Here is an 18,473-nt window from a genome sequence, read left to right on the forward strand (position 1 = left end):
ATATATTGTTTTTAGAGTGTTATCGATTAAATTTACCCTGTGGGATTTGAAACACTCGCCCTCAGTTCTAGTCTATAATTAAAGGGAAATAATTATAACAGGATACTACCCTTGTTGATGGCATGAAAAACTTGTCAAAAGTAACTGGATGTCCTTAATTTGGTTTGATGTGTGATGGACATGACAAAATATCTTTTCTCTTTTTTGCCTACCACTAAAATACACATTTTTCTTTAATTCCTCTACCAATTGTGTGATGTTTGTTGGATATAGCATACAGATTTGGCATAGTTAATATTTCCTAAAAATATAAACTTTAATGTATAACCTATTGAGTCAGAATTAATTTAATAATGATTATCAACAAAATTTAATAGAATTTTTAAAAAATTAGGATAAGTATATAATACTAGATTTAGGCAATATACCTTTGGACTCAGACAAAACTGAATTTTAGAAAAGATTGGCTCAGCATGTCTTTCAAAGGGAAATCCTGAGTAAATGACTTGATCTCTTTAAACTTTAGGTTTCTTATTTGTAAAATTGAGGAAGAAGTATGACTAATCTCAGACTTTATTATTATTATGTTTAGTATGATTAATTGCATTTAATTTGGAGGGACATAGGTAGTTCTTCCAATGAGGTACAACTCTTTAAATATTCATAAGAAGAGACAGGAAGAATAGAAAAATATACCACACAGACTATTCTACTAAGCAGATATATATGAATAAATCTTGAAATAAATGATCCATCTCTCTTATTTTACGTATGTGGAAATTGAGGACAATAAGAAATCTTACACACTTTGCTTAACTGGATTTGGCACTGATAGAATTTGAAGTCAACCTTCTAGTCTACTAAGTATTCTTTCTTGACTCTTATAATTCCTTTCACCTCATTTTGAGAAAAATCTGATAGTTACATAGGCTACCTCACTGACCACTGGAATTGATATAACTGATCTGGATAGTTAGTGGATTTTCCTTCTTTCTTTGCTATTTCATGTGCGTTAGGTAGGAAGAACAGCCTTCCCCAAAAGAAAGGAGCATAATTTGGTAAAAATGTACCACCATTCAATAATAATGAAGTAGTTTTACTTCCTTTAACAAATACCTTGTGCTATGTATACTTTGAATCCAAGAAGAATCAGATTTAAATTACTTACTAATAGGACAAAGAAGATCAATAAGTAAGCAAGAATAATATAGGATGGAAAGTAATCAATTCCTGAGCACATAAAAAGGAGTTTAAGAAAAACTGATGAAGGAGCTCAAGAGAGAGCAGTTGTTACTATATTGGAAAATCATGAAGGATTTTTGAAAAGATGTAAAGAATAAATTTTAATTGGCCAAGAAATATTGTTTTTGTCATTCATTATATGCACAGCATTGTAGTATGCACTATGAACACATTAAAATTAAGAAATTATTTTGTTCACACACATCATCCTGTTCATCCTTTAAAATTATGTTTTTATTCTTTCTTTTATTTTTTAATCTAGTCTATTTTTTGTGTTATTTTTTATAATTCAAATAGGGGACTAGAATTTGTTATAAAGTATATTTTATGAAAATGGAACAGCACATGGCAAAACCATTAAAATCTCCAATTGAGTAGTACATTCTCTTTGTAGAGAGAATTTCATACATATATATATACACACACACATAGGCATGTTATATTTCATAGTACATACATATAATATGTACATAATTTGTATTACATATATATGCACACACTCATATAATGCTTTATGTAACATGATTTTACTTTTCACAAATATTGTGCTATCGTTATTTCCAGAGAAAAGTGAGAGTCCAAGAGACTTGTTTGAAGTTGCACAATAGTAAATGAGGAAGAGGAGACCAGGGTTATCTAATAAAAATCAGGCATTATTCAATGTCTTTCATGTTCTCTTTTCATAAACAGTGACTATAAATAACTGAAAGGAGTACAATTATTTTAATATCAAATAAACTCCCTACAAAGTTGAAGCTCTATTGTCTTTTTTTTTCCTGAGCATTGAATGTTTCTTTGACTTAACAAACTTAACATTAAGTTTTACTGACATTCCTAACTTTAATAATCCAGGTTCCTTTTAAATAAACCAATTGATATGTTATTAGTCTTATATTTCATGTCATAATGCTCACCTCCAAAGCTTTTGTACATTCCAGATTTGCTAATAGTTGAGTTAAAAAAGCTTAATTGAAAAACTGCAATAAATATTTTAAAACCTTGTTCAGAATATAGAAAAGATTTATTATCCTCAAAATATAAACAATACACAAAAGAAAATAAAAAAATCTCTGATGCAAGCATTTCAACATTTCTTATCTTTGAATTTGTATTTTATGAATATTATAAGATGTTAGCATAAATGGATATTGATTCATCAGCATTTTCTAAATCATTTCACTATAAATTTATGGGAGTAAGAAATAAAACAGTTTTAACTGAAAACGTGAAGTTTCTTTCATAATTTTACGTTTGAAAGTTAAATTATTTAGAGAAAATAAACTTTAGCCATTAAAAAGAAAGTACTTTTGACATTCGTGTCAATAGAACTTAAGTCAGCATGTCTCTTCTGATAGTGCAATTTGCTTGGCTCTATATTGTCAATTATAATTCCACTTTCCTGCTAAGTCGATACAATTAGATTGCTACAGGGACTTCATTACTGCCACACGGAGGACAGCAGCTGAGGTATACAATTTTCTTCCTATGATGCCAGCACTACTAAACAGTTATTGGAACAACGGTCTACAAAGGAGCCATAAAAACTGCTGTCTTAAATATTGTTGTGCCATTATATCATCTCACAAAATATAGCAAAGACTTAAAAAATGGCAATACCAGGGAAATTTTGCTTTTTCCACTAATATGATTTGAGAAGTTTACTATAAATCAGTTGTTTTTCATTTATTCATTTATACATAATTCATAGTACATATTATCTCCAGGCTTTAGATTCCTAGTGTTAAATTTGAGGGAGGTAGAATTTATGGATATCTGATATGATGGCTCCAAATAAATCTTTAACAATGAAAAATAATTCTTTATTTGATTGCTTCTTGCTCATAACAATATAAATTTCAGAGCAAAAGTTTATATCTTACTCTGATATAGTCCCAATATTCTTTATTACTACCATAGCTTTAAAATATATATGTTAAGGTTAATATTCAGAATTCTACTTTCAATTGGCCTACTAATTGATTTCTTTCTTAATTATACATGGTTTGCCTCTTCTGAGTTTTATGCTCTATTCTTTTTCATCTACCTTAGTATAATATATCTCATCCACAGTATCGAGTCTTAAAAACCTAGGATATTTGATTACTTATTCTAAAAAAGCACCAAAATCTGTAAAACTAGAAAAAAAATAAACTTTTAAGCAGATAAATCAAAGATTAATAGTCATGACATTTCTTTTACCAAAATTCAAAGACTTTTATAGTGGAAAATTTCATTTTATGTACCACTGATATTTAAATTTTACTAAGTGTTTATTAGTTGTCAGGCACTGAGATGGGCTCGGGGATTGTAAAATTATTAAAGAAAATGATATTGCCCCTTAAAGGTGTTCAGGGTTTAATAAGACAGACTAGCAGACAAATAATTACAGTACAGTGCAATGATTGTCATGCCATGCTCGTTATCCCACTGATGTGAATCCATTTATCATTAGATGTTTCAATCATCAGTTTAAACTGAGTGTCTCTAATGTGTAACTATTGCATTTTTTTTGTTTCTGTTGCTTCAGACATATTGTCTTCAAAAAGGCACTGAATTATCTTTCTCAAATATTAACAACACCTGCCCTGGTGTGACAGGCTGAATAATACCCCTCCCCAACCCCAAAGATGTCTGAGTCCCAGTGCCTGGAACCTATGAACATGTTACTTTATATGGTAAAGGAATTAAACTAAAAATGTTGATATGGAGAGATTTTCCTGGATTATTAGAAATCTCCTTATTAAAGGGAAGCAGCAGAATCAGATTTAGTAGTAAGAGATATAAGATAATGATGACAGAGCAAGTGGTTGGAGGGATTTGAGAAAAAGGCCACTAACCAAGAAATGCAGGCCAACTTTAGAAGCTGCAAAAGCCATGGACATGAATTCTCCCCTTCAACCCTTCAGCAGGAACAGACCTGCTGGCATCTTGATTTTAGACTTCTGACTTTCGGAATGGGAAAAGAATAGATCTGTGTTGTGTTAGCCATTAAGTTTGTGGTAATTTGTTATAGAAGAAATAGGAAATTAATACACCTGTTCCCAAGAAAATTCCAATTAAAGCGTTCTGTTTCCTCCTTACACTATATGCACTGATTTTCAATTTGGAAAGTACAGCACTGAAAATATGTTTCCAAAATATTAAAAAGTCTTGTATAGGATACCATCCATCCATGTAACAAACCCAGTTGTAACCCCTAAATTTTTTGAAATAAAAAAGTAAGAAAAGCCACACAAGATAAATGATGAAAAATAAAAGTCATAATATTTTAAAAGCCAACTCTGTATTGGAACATATTACATATTGAAACATCTACACTAGATTGGATTTCACACTCTGCTACATCTTTAGGTGAATAGGCTAAATTTGGATGCAGGGGTAATTATTTGATTAAGGCAGCAGTTTGCAGACTTGAGTGTGTATCATAATTACCTAGAAAGCTTTTTAAAGTACAGATGGCTGAACTCCACCCTCAGAGTTTGAAGGCAGAGCCAAGAATTTACATCTTTAACAAGTTTTGGGATGATGTTGATGCTGCTGGTCCAGAGAACAGACTGGGGGGAAAACTGATGTAGCAGAAAAAAACATGAAATGTATAAGATTTGGGTTCATAGAATATTTCTGTCACTTTCTAGCTGCAATATCTTAACATCAGTGACTTTCAGTTTTCTTTCTGCTCAATCTCACAGGTCTGTTGGGATGCTCAAACAAGACACTACATGAAAATATATGTAGACTATAAAGTCATATAAAAGCACAGTGACTATAATTAATCAGAACAAGCAGTTTATGCCTACAGTCATGTTATTTAATACTCCAGATAGTTTTCTCCTAATGGATGTCATAAGTATTTATTTGCTATTTATTTTCCAAGCACTTTAAATGTACATTAGTTACTTTTCAAAATAAAAAGAAAACATGCATGTGTTTATGTGTTTGCACATGGGGATTCATGTATGTGTTTGTGTGTTTGTGTGTGTATAAATACCATAAATATTATGTGGATTCTAATAATTCAGTGTTTCCTGATTTGAGAGCCAGACAATTAATGTCCTTATTTAAGCCTTTTTTTCTTTTTTAAAAAAATGTTGTATACCTAATATATTATTTTGCATATCTCTATTACTACAGAGACATTGTTATATTTATATTGTTAGTATTTCATTGTTAAAAACTCAATAGATACTCAGCATGTTTCGAGAAAAGGAAATATTTGTATATCCTAATTATTAAGACATTTATTTTATATTTTAGACTTTTTGTGTAGTAAATCACAATAGTTAAACCAATGTTAACTTTTGCATTATAGAAATGGTTTTTGTCTACATTGTTTCCTAATTTGTTATCATCTGCAAATTTTATTAACATCAATAATGGTGATAAATGAAATTAGTTCCACTCTTTCAAACGTCCCACTAGACTCTTTTCTCTTGGAAAACCACTGTTATCCATTACTCTTTACTTAAAGCCTTCACACAAGATTAAATACAAGTCATTTCAAAATAACAGTATTTTTTAAAAATATACTAAATATTTCCTCAAAGTCATAGTATACTCACACTTGGCAAGATATCAAGGCAAGTCCATATGTATCTGTGTCTCTGTGTGTATACTTACACATATATGAATACCTAACGTACACACACATGTACACACACACGTGTACTGTTAGACAGCTGGGAAGAGGCAAAGACTTGATCCACAGGCAGAACTGTAACAGCCCAGCATGTTTAGCAGATAGAACAGTGGATTGAAGTCCAATGGCTGCTCTCAGATCCCACAGAGCTGCATCAATGAGCAGCTGGCTGACCTTAACAAATTCTCAAGCCTGTTTGTAGCCTCACCTTCCATACGGATATCAAAATGCTCAGCTCTAAAACTCTTCCACCTTTAATATCCTATGCCTTGCCCTTGGCAGAATGCCGGCCTGAGAAAATTAGACAAGAAATTCTTTCAATAATAACTTATGGAGAAAACAAAGGTGGCATCTTATTGAGCAGATAATTTAATTGCTCTAATAATTGTCACATTTTTAAGAATGTAACTCTGTCATGTTAATATAGCAGATTTCCTGAACTCTGTATCATTTTCACTGAAGAAAAAATGTTAGGTTGTCTAGTACATAGGGAAAATAACATACCTACTCAAAATGAAAGGAAAATGCATGTTCAAGAAGACACAACAAAAACAGGCAGCCATTGGACCTCCAATTCATCAGTTTACACGGTTGAATAATGAGAGAAATAAAACCTGCCACCTTCAGATAGATGGACTTTGAATCCTCCAGACAGGTTGGGGTCTTTATCTCACTTAGTATCTGTCATAATGATGGGTGAGGATATACTCTGCAGTATTTGTAAGTGTTTCATTTGAATGGATTGATAGTCCCAGATGCAGCCCTCATGACTGTCTTCAGGCAAAATATTTTACAGAGCCTCCCCAATTAGACTGTGGCAAAAGTAGAAGGCTTTGCATGAACTACATTTTGCCTAGCACATAAAATAGTTCTGCCATAGAAGATGGCCCAGAGCAAATATAAAGGAAGAGATGAATGCTTTGTATCTAAAAATATTTGGTGAAAGATAGTTTATCATTCAGAAATAAAAACTATTTAAACTTTTTACCAGAATGATTAGCATTTCGCTGTACCAGATTTACATTTTATTTTAATTTTCCCAAATAGATATTTCCATATGGTTTAAATGACAATAAAAGATTACACAAATTGGTAATAAAAAAATCTTATTGTTTATTTTTTTTCTTTGTAAATTGAAGCAAGATTTCTTGGAGTACAATAATTGCAGCAATTTCAAAAACACTAAATGATTGGTTTAGGGTGTTTCAGTTAAAACTGTGTTTCAGTTAAAAATTTAAAAACTGGAAAAAAAACCCAAATGAAAACTGCTATCAACCCAAAAGAAACTCAGAAATCTAAGTAATGGTAATAGATTAGAAAATTCAAAATAATTCATAACTACCTTTAAATACCTGAGGTAGTTTAGTAGACAATGTTTTCAAAAGTTAAACTATTAAACTATTAGCAGCCATGAACTGCTTATAGACATTCTTAGATAGTTTTGACTATTTTTAGAGTATTTTGAAAGATTTTAAATTTAATGAGCTGCAATCACATCCTCCTAACAAAACCTGGCTTTATTAAGACCCCTGTTGTTTTATTTCTTCAACCAATATATTCAGTAAGCACTTTTTTTGAGGAAAATTTGGTGCCTGGTACTGTACTAGGCCCTATATGGAGGACATTTAAAAAGGTCAAAGATTTTAAAGTTAGAGTGAGAGAGAAAAAGTACTAAGGTAGTATTCAGTGCTTTCAATGGTAACGGCAGATATGATAATTCACAAACAGATTATTATGGACACAAGTCTCTTCCCACAAAAACAGCCTGGGAAAAGGATTTTTTTTTTTTTTTTAATTTCTCTTTCTCCCCCACATGTTGACTCAACCATAAGCACTGGAATGTATAACAGTAAAGCTCTGTGAAGAGTCACATTTTGTTCTCTCTACCTTTAGTGGCCTAAATGGTGAATATACAAAATATATTCCTCTGCCACAACCATCTCTGAGCATTTATATTATTTCTAGCTATTCCTCATTGCAAATAATGTTTTCAAAAACATATATGAACGTAAATCTTTGAATCATTGATCTTTTAAGAGAAAATATTAGAGGTAGGAAAAAAGTTATGATCATACTTAAGGTTTTTGGTATATATTAGTAAATGATTTTCAAAAATGTTATGCAATGGCCAGCCTCAGAAAAAAGTGCCCATTTTATTGGATTTGGAAAAGGGTGAGAATTTACTTTTTAAATGTTTCGTTAATTTTACAGATAATAATGTTTATGTTATCTGATTTCAAGTGAGGCATTTTTCTCATATATTTATTAGCAATGTATATTGCCTCTTTGAATTATCTGGTTAAATCAATTTCCTTATTTGAATTTAATGTTTTCTTGCTAGTTTACATATGCCCTTTATATATTAAGTTTATCAAAATTATATTTGTTACAAATAGTTTCCTAATTGCTAGTTCCCTTCCAATTTTGTGTCTTTTAATTATGTTTCTTGGAAGAGATTTTTTAAAAGATTATAGATTCCTATCCTCCTGTTGCAATCATTTAGGGAACTCCAGGGTACCCCCATCGCCCACCATGATTTGAATTTTGGTATTAGGCTCACTTTCTCTTTTTCTCTCTCTCTTCACCACTACTCCACATTGACTCTTGGTGATTTCAATATGTATAATACCCTGGCATCTAAGATCCTAGTCTCCTCCAGTGATATTGTGCTCTGCCCTACCTCATCCATTCAATAGCATGATCATATGCAAAACCTTGACATCAATATCTTCTCCCTCTTCATAATGCAATTTCAGACATCCTTCCCTTAGACTTCCTATTATCTTTTAAAAAAGCTATGGTTCAACAAATTTCCTCTTTGGAGTTCCATTCTAATAATTCAACCACCATACTTGCTATTTCCTCATGTCCTTCCTCACCCATCATTATAATCAATTTATTGCATATATTCTCATGTCCCTTATTCCACTCTTGCTTTTTTGTATTCACTTCTTAAAACTGCCTTTGTATTGAAGCCCACTTTTCTTGCCTACTCAGCACATGCATTCTGAATGACCCCACAGCCATTCTGACTGGTCTCCCATTAATTTCACAATTGCAAATCTCACTGTGGCTTCCAGTGGCCTTTATCTTTCTCTTGTCAAATTTCTTTTCTGCTCAGCCAAATGAACTTTTCACACTGATTTTCCTTCTTCTCTAATCTCCTTCTTGTCTTCACTCTCATGAGAGAAAATTGAATATGGCAGAAGATGACTTTTCAACTCTCCCTCCACTAAATCTGGAGTCATATGCTCATATGTACCTATAAACTCTGCCTTTCTCTAGTGGATGAACTACTATGTTCCACCCTAAGACAAACCCCCCTATTCTTTCTTCTTACTGAAACTCTGACAATAGTCCCTTCTCCTGAATCATTAGTTGTTCCCTCTCTACAGAAAATCTTCTAGCATTTTACAAACATGCTATATATTTTTTCATTTTATAAATCAAAGACCCTTGGCTCCACACTCTACACATTCTCTTCTGTTACTGCCTTATTTCGTTGCTTCACTTCACAGGGAGGAAAAAATAAAACAAGGACACATGCAAAAAATTAAAAAATCTCTTCAAAGAATTATTTTTGTAGTCTTCACATTTTCTTTTAAACCTCATTCCTATTAGGCTTTTATTTTCAGCAATGGAACAAACCACTCAAAAGTCACTTGAGTGATTAATTACAAGACTTCTTTTCACTCCATCTAGTACTCGCACTTAAGCCAGCTGATGATTTATTCTTTCTTTGACAGTTTCTTTTCTTAGCCTTCTGGGCACCATTCTCTCTTGGATCTAATTCTACTTCATTGACTCATCTTCTTAGTATTCATTATTGAATTTTTCTGCATTCACCCGGCCTCCAATTCCTTGAGCTCCCTTGGGCTCAATCCTTGTTTTTTTCTCCATCTATTTTTTTTTAATCACATGTATATACTGATGACTCACAAATGTAAATCTCAAGAGATTCCCCTGAAATCTAGGATCTATCATCTTGACTTGGATGAGTTGCCTACTCAGCATCCTCACTATGATCTACCCCCATAGAGATTGTTCTACCCAGAAGGGATAAGTTTGTGATTTTATACCCTAACAGTAATTAGTCATTAGTTAAGGGTCCTCCTGGTGTGGGGGAGTCAAACCTCCCAGGCATTTCCTGAGAAGGTGGGTCCCATCAGCTGGGCACAAGTCTCCACAGGAAGATGCAGGTGTAATTCATTAGCAGGCAATATGTACAGCACCCAGGGGATGAATGCACCAGCTGATAAAGGCAAAAACATGGCAAAAAAGAGAAATAAAAAGAAAAAAAAAAACCGACCACAACACACAACAGGATATCTCTGCACTCTGGATTGAACATGTTAGGGCCGTGTCCCTGATTTTAACTAAAATATATACATTTACATCTTTTAAAATTAAAAGTGTTCTTGTACTATATTATTAAGTGTGAAGTTAAGAAAAAAGAATTGATTTAATTTAATTATCACATTTAAGTATAAATTGACCAGACCATTTTGCTTAGAAAACATTAACATAGAGTTTAAGTCTCCTAGTAACACTTTTCTGATCACTTTAACCTCAAAGTAATTATGATTTGAATGGGCTGGGCATGGTGGCTCACACCTATAATCACAGCACTTTGGGAGACCAAGGTGGTAGGATTGCTTGAGTCCTGGAGTTCAAGACCAGTTGGGCAATATAGGAAGATCCTGGCTCTACAAAAATTAAAAAAAAAAAAAATTAGTTGGGCATGGTGGCACACACCTGTAGTCCTAGCTACTTGGGAGCCTGAGGCAGGAGGATTGCTTAAGCCCAGTTGTTCAAGGCTGCAGTGAGGTATGATCTTGCCCCTACACTCTAGCCTGAATGGCAGACAAGACTCTATCTCTAAAAAGAGAAAAACAAACAAACAAACAATGAATTGGGTATGAATTTTTCCATATATTTCTTTATATTATATTACCTATGTCCATACGATTAGTAAAATCTGTGCTTAATGCTTTATATAAAATGGATCATACTGTATCTATTCCTTTGAAACTTGATTATATTTCTGCTAATATTATTTATGAGATTCATTCATGTTTTATGTGTAGCTATAACTTATTTATTTTACTGCTAATTTCATTTATGATTAAATCATAATGTATAAATTCAATGGACATGTTTTTAATTCTTTGCTATTATAAAAATTGATTAAACATTCCAGTACACACTTCTTTGTGTATATGAGTAAGGTTGTCTCTAAGGTTTATACCTAGAGAGTACAATTGCAGGAAGAAGGGTAGGTTCAGATATTAAAATAAAAGAAATGGAAGAATATACTTAGTTTCTTGAACTTGGTTCATTCAAAAATCATGAAAATAAATATTCAAAGGAATGTCTGTAAGTTTGACTTTTTGGAAAATTTTTATGTCCTTTATGCACAGAGGCAGGAGCTGTTTTTCTTCTCTGAACTCATTCTAATATGTAGAACATACTAGATGGTACCTCCTATTTCATTGTTTAGAAGAGGTGCCCACAACACTCACCAGGATTATCTTATCTTATTGATAGAAGAATATTTCTATATTTTTTTTCCTCAACATGACAGATCTGAGAAAATCTATAAGGATACATTGCAGAATTGCATTAGAGAGGAAAGTGAATGAAATGGTATTTCTTTTTTTATTCCAAGTCCTATGCTGTAAGATTTTTGTACATCCCTTTAAATTAATCTTCAAAAGCCTATGATGTTGATATATGGCAATTTTTCAGCTTCAGAAAAAAACAATTATCTCTGAGTCACATAGGTAATTGTTTAAAATCTGAATTCTAACCAACATTTACCTCAAAACATGGTATGAATCTGACTTGTGTGTATGACACTTAGGTAAACTTGATGTAATTAATAATGTATCTGGAAATGCATAGCCTGAATAATTCATATAGGTTTTGTATATTAAAATCCATCTATCTTTCAAGAGTCCAAACAAATTCTAATTCATCTTTGAACCAGTCTCCATATGTAAGCTGATATTTTCCTTCCTTTGTGCTTCTATGACAACATTTTAATATCCTGTTACAGCATACTATAGTTGTCTCACTCTTGAGTATAATATCCCTCACTGGAATTTAAGCATCTTGAGAGCCATAAACCTTAAATTATTTATGTCCGGTATCTCATGTTCACCAACTCTCAGCTAAAGGGCCAGTGCCTCAGAGGCAAATATTGACAATCACGAATAAAGAAAGTAACACTATCAACTAAGGGAAAGGCAGATTGATAAGCATAGTAACACTATCAACTAAGGGAAAGGCAGTTTGATAAGCAAGGCATGGTTAACACAGGATGTTGGGAAATCATATACTAGACCTACAGAAGTAGAATCAGTAGGGAAGGGAAGCAATGCCAGGAAAACACAACATTCAGGTATGACATCTGAGACACAGGAGGATTTTAATAAGGGGCTTACCATGTTTTGGAGAAATATAGGGGACAGTCTCTTTTTTTCTTTTCTGAGACAAAGTCTCACTCTGTTGCCCCAGGTAGAGTACAATGTCATCACCATAGCTCACTGCAACCTCAACCTCAAATTTCTAGGCTCAAGTGATCCCCCTGCTTCAGCCTCCAGAGTAGCTGGGACTACAGGTGTGTGACATCACACCCAGCTATTTTTTTCTATTTTTGGTAGAGACAGGGTCTCACTCTTGATCAGGCTGAAGCTCCTGACCTCAAGCAATCATCCCACCTTGGCCTCCCAGAGTGCTAGGAGTATATGCATGAGCCACCATGCCCGGCCTGAAGTACAGGGGACAATCTATTGTGGAGTAGCAAGGTGGCCTCAGAGTACATTCTCAGGCCATGAGTTATTGTCACTCTTGGGCCAATCCAGACCTTCATTCTTGAAGACTATTAGCTTTGGAGATAAACAATGAGGTTGTTTGGTCCAAACCTCTCTATCTATTATTTTCAAATGAGTTTGTTTGAAAATAAGTGATAGAAAGAGTCAGAGAAATTTAGAAGTAACTCAAGGCAAACTCTTTATTCTACTGTCAGGAACATTGAACTGAGAATATGGTAAGCTAAGTCGCTTGAGCGTGGTCAGACAGCAAATGATTGTTGAAAAAGGCAGCTCAAAATGCCAGAGAGTGGTTATCATCTATATAAATATTTAATTTCCTTTCATTTAAAAATAACTTTTAATTTTATTAAAAATACCATGGAATAAGTTTAAACACACAAAGATATGAAAGAAAGAACTCTCTTCAAGTAGCTTCAAATTAACAATATTTTAATAATAATGATATTTTAAACAAGGTCATTGTAAAGATTTCAGTGTTTTTAAAGTTAATTTTTTAACTTTAACTTTCATTTAAGTTCATATTGTGAGATAGGAATATCTACAAATGCAATTTAGATATTGATTAATTTTTCTTAACACTTGACATGAACTTGAATTTTGTTAGCTACAAACACAATTTACCTTCTTTCCATGATAGCAGTTTTTTTTTTTTTTATTTGTCACAGGCTTTCAAGTAAAATGAAGTTGCTGCTTTCTCCTGAAAAATTCTACCCAATTTGGTGATTTAGCTTCTTGAGGTTAGAACCTCAGTCCCGTCTTTAGTTTGTGCTCCTCAGAATAGCATGCTATTGTTGACTACATTGTAAGTATTCATAAACCATATGATGAAATGATTTAGTCATATGTGACCTGCTGATCTTGTTGTCAAACTAAGATTGTATAGTGGCATAGCTCACTTTGTTACTATGGTGAAAAAAAAAAACTACCCTAAAAATAATTCAATTTCCTTAACAATACAGTCCAAATGAAGCTCAGAAATCATGTTGTTTTCCCCTGATAAACTGCTTACTTAAAATATACTACTCTCATTTGTTACTCTTTTTTAACATTATGAAACATATATCAAAATGTTAATGTAATACAAGGATGCCATTTTCTGTATTAAGCAAGGTACAAATCGACTCTTATGGAAGAGAAACGACAAATCACTTGCATTCCATCAGCAACCTCAATCGATTGTCCGTAGCTGCACAGAATGTTCTTTTTTGAGAGGAATTGTGAGGCCTAGTGTAGACTCAGCAGGGAAGTATGCCAAGATCAATTATTGATGTCTGCCATGGGCATACAAGAGAGTGGGGTGACAATACATAAGCTATGAGTTGTTGTTGTTGTTTTTTAATCTGTGCACTAGAGCTTGAAATATGCAGTCATTTTAATTATTAAGATATAGCCATATTCTTGCCAGATGAGTGTCATGTCAGGTACAATAAACTCTAAGGATGTACATTGACTTTTAGAAGCCTTGTTTACTACATGTTGCGATGAAGTGATAATAGACCTCTAAAAGGATCATCATTCCTCCAGGATACTATTGTCAAAGTAATAGAATGTCACAGTTCATAGTGCTGTGTCTAGTATTAAACTATTCTAAGGGGAGACTTTTACAACAGCTTTTCAGGAAAGAAAAAAAAATAACCAAGAGAGAATTATTTAAATATTACTTAAATATATTTTGATGTGACTCTTGATGTCAAACAAGAAATTGTCATTTTACAAAGGAAAAAATGGAAATTCAAAATCATTGTTTGACTCCACAGCCTTCTACCACCTCCTTATTTCAGAGTAAGATCTACCTTTGATCTCCAAATAGACCTCTCAGTAGCAGTGACCACAGGAAGCAAATTAATAAGAAATGTCAAAGTGCTTTGTTTTCACTGTTAGAAATATTAATTAATGTGATTATGACCATTAATTGTTTGCTTTTATCCCCAATTTTGCTCTCTGGTATTGAACATAAACTCAGTAATTTGAGTCCATTTTCTGTCTCTAACTTTGCTTGATGTTTTGTTTTTAATCTCTTGATTTTGAGCTATACTCTGGCTCCAATTAACTTGTCAAAAAGATTCAGCAGAAGAATATTCAGCTACTTGCCCTGGAAAAGGTTTTTCTTGAAATTTAAAATCCAAAAGTAACAAACGTATGCTGACTCCATTGGAAACAAAAACACCTGGTAAATTATAGATTTCCACACACCATGTTTATTATCAAAGGGAAACCTTCATAGAAATAATTGACTTAATGTCATATTTGCAGACATAGTTAATGTTTCTTTAGGAACTATGTAATATGGTCATTTTGAGGAATAGGAGTGAAGAATATTCAAATTAGAAAGCATACTGATATCTTATGTAGCAAATAAAAAAGAATGAATTAATGGATGAATGAGTAAGACAGATCTCTGTGCTGACAATGGTAAGATGAAATAAATGTTGTCTCCTAATTCTATGTTATTTTACACTCTTTATAAATAAGTAAAAAATTACTATTTTTATAAGCCTAATAATATGCCAGAAACCTGACACTTATTCTTTGTACTTTTCCTCTACATTAGTACCACATCTAATTTATCAATGTCTTGCCAATTGTACCTTTAAAATATGTCACTGATACATCCATTTTTCTCCAGCTTTTCTATTACCACTTAGGTGTAGCGTATAATCATGCCTTAATAGTGCTAAAATAGCCTCCTTACAAGCCGCCTCCTTTATACATTGCCCCATCCCCTCCAATCCATTCCTTATCTAACAGAAAATTTGATTTGCTTTTATCGTACATATATATTGATTATGCTAGTTTCTTGCTCCATATTAAACAATGGTTTCCTATTACATGTCTTATTTTACTTCTAGATCCATTCTAGTCAAATTGATCTTATAGTTAGCTCCTCAACAACACAAAGGGCTTTATCTCACGGACTCAGCTCATGCTATTTTCACTACCTGTTCTTTTTTTTTTTTTTAATTTTCAGCATATTACAGGGATACAAATGTTTAGGTTACATATATTGCCTTTGCCCCACCGGAGTCAGAGCTTCAAGCGTGTCCATCCCCCAGATGGTGAGCACCACACCTATTAGGTGTGAATATACCCACCCCCTTCTCCCCTCCCAACCTGCCCAACACCCAGTGAATGTTACTACTATATGTGCACCTCATCTTTCTAGGTCTTCAGGTATCAATGTAAATGCCAAGAGTTACATGACTACATCAACTAAATCAGCCTCATGTACCCTTTCTCTCTTTCATAACAGTTTGTTTTGTCATAGTTGTCCCAGAAATTGCATTTAAAATATGTTTGTTTGTTTATTGTTTTCCCCTACTAGACTAAAATTCTGAATTGAAAGGTCCACAGATATTTTATTCACCACAGTATATAGCAAAGTGTCTGGCATATGGTAAGTGCTAAATACATGTTTGTGGAGGAATGAATAAGAAGAAACCCTACAATGAGATTTATTTAATGTTGCTGTCCTTGCTATCATTAGTGATGGTGATGGGTTTTTGTTTGATTATTTATAATGTTATTATAGTTGAGACTATTACATATTAGAGATATTAGGTAAATTGCCCAATAACTCAATGTCTGATGTTAATATTATCACTTCTAGTAATACATGATACTATTTTCATATTTATGATATGAATATTGAAATGGGAACACCCATGGGGACACGCTTGTCCACCAGTTTTAGATTTAAACATTAACTCCTCTATTCATTGACTGTGTCTGGTTCTCATTTTTTTTTGTCTGCAAAATAAAGATAATAAATTCTATCTTATGGACTTCTTTTGGAGGTGGAAAACAACTTTAAATGTATACATATATACAAAGCAAATTTAGTCTCTTGACTTTCCCAATGATCATCAACATACACTTGGTCTCCTTTGGTTGCCAACTTGTTAATTGTCCTTCAAATTATAAATTTCTAGCATTGATATTTTTACCTCTGTGCCAGGATCATCATTGTTTAATATAACTTTCATGAAATCTTTTTCAAGATTTGTGATGAACTTCATCTTCTGTACTATAAATTCAATTAATTGGATAATTCAGTAATAGTTTATGTCCTGATTTAAAATAATCCATTTTCAAAAGGAGACATCATTTTCCTTCCATTATGGTACATTGATTCTTCATAACATTTATGCAGGAAAATTTGGCAGCTGCTATCAACCACATGCACTCTTGAATGCTGCCCAAATTGACAACAATTTCAATTAACTATCTGAACAGTGAGTCCCAGCAAAATGCACAGGGTAGAGAAATAAAGTGACAATTATAAAATAATTGGAAAGTATTATTGATTTCAACTTGTGGGATCTACACGATCGAGAAAAGATAAATGGAAAATGAAAAGTGTCCATGAGAACAAGCTTTTCAGGTTCCTCTGGATCATTATGTTAACACTGACAGATGGAACCACATATATCAGGTCATTAAATATGAAATGTCCGATTTTGAATCAAAAGTGTAATGTCTTATATCTCAAACACGAAGCGGCGCAGTTAATGAAAGTACACTCCTAAACCATCGACACAGTTTTGCCATGTTAACAGTAATTTGTTTATGCCAGCAGCGAAGAAGCTTGGAGAGCAAGTGGTGATGAAATCATGAAAGGCGTTTTCCACAGCTTGTGGAGAATTGAATATTTTTCCTTGCAAGAAGTAGTTCAAAGCCTGAAAGAAGTGGGGGTCAGTTGGTACAAGGTCTGTTGAATATGGAGGCTGACAGAGAGCTTTCAAGTTCAGCTGCTGTAGTTTGAGCAGCGTTGTTTGTGCAACATGTGGTCAAGTGCTATCTTGCAAGAGAATGAGTCAGTCTGTCTCTATTGACCCATCTCAGCTGCTTAATCACAAGCATCCTCATCATTTTGTCCAATTGGGTTGGAGTAGACATCTGCTGTAATCAATTAACTAGGTTTCATGAAGCTATAGTGGATAATACCAGCGCTGGACCACCAGACACCATTAACTTTTTTTGATGAATATTCGGTTTTGGAGTGTGCTTGGCACTTTATCCAACCATTTTGCAACCAAATACTTGAGATTGTCAAAAAGAACCCAGTTCATCACACATAACAATACAGTGTAGAAATAGTTCGTCTTTATGTCATGGCAGCAAAGAAAGTCAACCTTCCAGACGATTTCTCTTCTGATGTGCATTTAATTCATGTGAAACCCATCTATCCAGCTTCTTTACCTTGCCAATTTGTTTCAAATGGTCCAATATTAGTGGAATAGTGACATCAAACCTTGCTGCTAATTTACATATAGATTGATATGGATTCACTTCCACTACAGTTTTCAGCTTATCATTATCCACCTTGGTCTCAGGTCACTCATGTGGCTTATTTTGAAGATTAACATCACCAGAACAAAACTTCTCAAACCATCAACATACTGTGCATTGATTAGCCACATCCTTCCCAAACATTCTGTTGGTATTTCGAGCTGTTTGTGTGGCATTCGTTCCAGGACAGTACTAATATTCAAATATAACATGAATTTTTTGCTTATCCATGGTTTCACAAAAATTGCTTTAAAAAAACTTGAAGGATAATCACAAGCCACAATGTGTGTTTGAAAGACTGAGGATGTACCTTCATAATAAAAATAAAACAAGAAGTGTCAAAGTGACATATCAGAGATATCAACGTAGTACTTAAGGAAATCAGACATTTCATACGTAATAACCTAATACAAACTATACCTATGTACTCAGTATAATCTCTTAAAATGTATTTGCAAAATATTAGCGAA

The sequence above is a fragment of the Lemur catta genome, chromosome 22 (genome assembly GCF_020740605.2).
Source record: "Lemur catta isolate mLemCat1 chromosome 22, mLemCat1.pri, whole genome shotgun sequence".
NCBI classification, from domain to species: Eukaryota; Metazoa; Chordata; class Mammalia; order Primates; family Lemuridae; genus Lemur; species Lemur catta.